This window comes from Halichoeres trimaculatus, unplaced genomic scaffold (genome assembly GCF_033239565.1).
Source record: "Halichoeres trimaculatus isolate MK-OKI-2021-1 unplaced genomic scaffold, fHalTri1.1 fHalTri1_scaffold_10, whole genome shotgun sequence".
In the NCBI taxonomy this organism is placed as follows: domain Eukaryota; kingdom Metazoa; phylum Chordata; class Actinopteri; order Labriformes; family Labridae; genus Halichoeres; species Halichoeres trimaculatus.
This window is the reverse complement of record NW_027437187.1, coordinates 32,408,900-32,411,430: the sequence shown is the minus strand read 5'-3', so window position 1 is coordinate 32,411,430 and position 2,531 is coordinate 32,408,900.

Below are 2,531 nucleotides of genomic sequence, written 5' to 3'. Positions count from 1 at the left end.
TTGAGACAGTGGGTAAGGAAGAAAACTGGGTTGGGAGATGCCTGCGCCCATGAACAGCAGCTATAGTCCTCGTTGCTTTGACTTCCCATCAGAAACAGTTGTTGAGTGTCTTTCTTCTCCCGTCTATATTTCTTGTTCCTCTCTTTATCAGTCCCGTAAAGAAAAGCGCTGGCAAAGATCAACCTGTAAAAAATGGCAGCCTGTGAGGAGTTCCTAAGGGCGTATTCAGACCTGGACTGTTTGGTCCACTTTAAACGGACCAGGGTTCATTTCCCACGTTTAGCGGACTTTTCATGCAGGTGTGAATAGACACAAACGAACCCTGGTGCGGACCAAACAACCGGACCGAGACCCACTTTTTAAGGTGGTCTCGGTCCGCTCCCAAACGAACTCTGGTGCGGCTCGTGATTCTCTGAATACAAACCAAGGTCCATCTGAACTAACTACAGGATACATGCGCCTTTTGGGCCTATATAGCCACCGTAACCTAACCATCTTTAGTTCATACCTGATCCTCCGTCTTCTGTTTAGCCACGCTGTTGCTAGCATGTTGTGGGTCAGGACACGCAGAGCATAGCGTCTCCTTGCTGTGCGCATTCGTCTTCGCTGTTCTAAAATTGTAAACGGTGTTGTTAAGCCTTCTTTGAAGGAGCTGCTCTTGAAACTGAAAATGATTCTACAGCTCTAATAAGAGCACAAACACACGTTTACCTCCATTTCTGGGTCTGTATTCTGTGTGTCACCTTTGTCAGTGCTGTCCAATGAGAGCACTGATCGTCACACACGTGGATGGGTTTACAGAATATAGTACACTTGCAAAATGTACAATCTGACAAAAACTATTGGTTCGGACCAAACAAGTGGACCAAAGGACTTTTCTGGTCTGAATACAGCCTGAGTGATCTTGAAAAACTCTCACTTCTAGATAAACGCCTGATCATAATTCACCAATTCAGGTTTTTCTTAAATGCTAAGTGCCGTATTGGCACATCAACATCTCTATAACAAGTTTAGTTGTGCCAAGACAGATCTGTGTTTACTGAAAACAATTTCTTGCATTTATTTAGTAGTGATGGTGGACACTGGAGCTGAACTGTCTGATCAGAGGGGCAGAAGAAAGATAAACAGAAGAGTGATAGAGCATGAGCTAAAGGCTAACACAGGGGCTAAACTGTTTGTGCTAATGTTGATTCCAACCCACAGTCAGCAGTTATTCTGCAGTGGTCTGTTCAAACTTGAGAGTCTATCAATAAAATAAAGAGTGAGGTTACGTTAGCTCTGATTGGTAGATAAGCGCTGGCAGGCAGAGACGTCATAAGTATTCTCATTCATTACTCAAGTAGAAGTATAGATATTAGTGTTTAGAAAGACTTTTGTTGAAATTGAAGTATCAACTCAAGCTTTTTACTTGAGTAAAAGTGTAAAATTTCTGGTTTCAAAACTACTCAAAGTAAAAAAGTAAAAGTAACTTAAAGGGGGGAGAAATGCCATTAAGGTCAAAAGCTTAGGCTGTGCCACAGGAGCCTGAACATAGACTGTATAAAACATGGATGTAGTCTCGTCGATGTCACCCGTCTGTTTCTGAAACAGAAAATGAAGCACATTGGTTATAGCGGCCATATTGGTAATGACAGGGGCTTTGCCTACAGCCATAGGGCGCCTGTCGGTCACGTGACCCTCAGCTGTGCCTCTTATTGGGGGAGCTCGCGATCTTAATCTCCTCTGAACGGCCACTTTAGAAAAATATTAACCCCTGTACAGTGGGAGCTGGTAGTAAAATTAGTGACTCGGACAGGAGACGTTTTTTGAACCAGGCTGTAAATAGGTTCATTTCTGCTTTGTGACTTCCTGTACTTCCTGAGCCAGACTCAAGCAGACGTTCGACAAACAGCAGATTTTAGCACTTCCACATCGTCTCATATTCTTAGACCGGAGGTCGCTGCTTGAGCCTGAATCTTTGCCATGGACCTCTTCTTACTCTGCTTCATACGTACATTTATACATCTCATCCATCCACAATCAAATTCACTCTTTCCGGATGGTGTGATTTCAGGGATTTTGGGATAGGTTCTTACTGTTTTTTTGGTGTGTCTTTTTTGAAGGATGATGAGCTGGAATGAAACAGGAGTAGTGAGGCTATTTTTAAAATGTAAGGAGTAGAGGTAAAAAGTTGGTCTGTTCAAACTTGAGAGTCTTTGAATAAAATGAAGAGTGAGGTTACGTTAGCTCTGATTGGTAGATGACTGGCAGGACATAACCAGGATTTACTAACGTTACACATTACAGACATGTCTTAGAGCACAGGGCTGCCAGCTGTGCTACATATAAACCGCTACTGAACTACTTACAAACTGACAGTGTTTACTTGTTGTAATGTTAGCCTACAGATACGTCAGAGCAACCAGCTACGGATGTCGCTACATATAGCCAGCTGCTATGTTTGCTTGATGCGCTACTTAACTGTACTGATAAATACCTCACCTCAGTTCGTAGTATCCAGTAAAAAGTTGTCTTGAACAAAGAAAATTTGT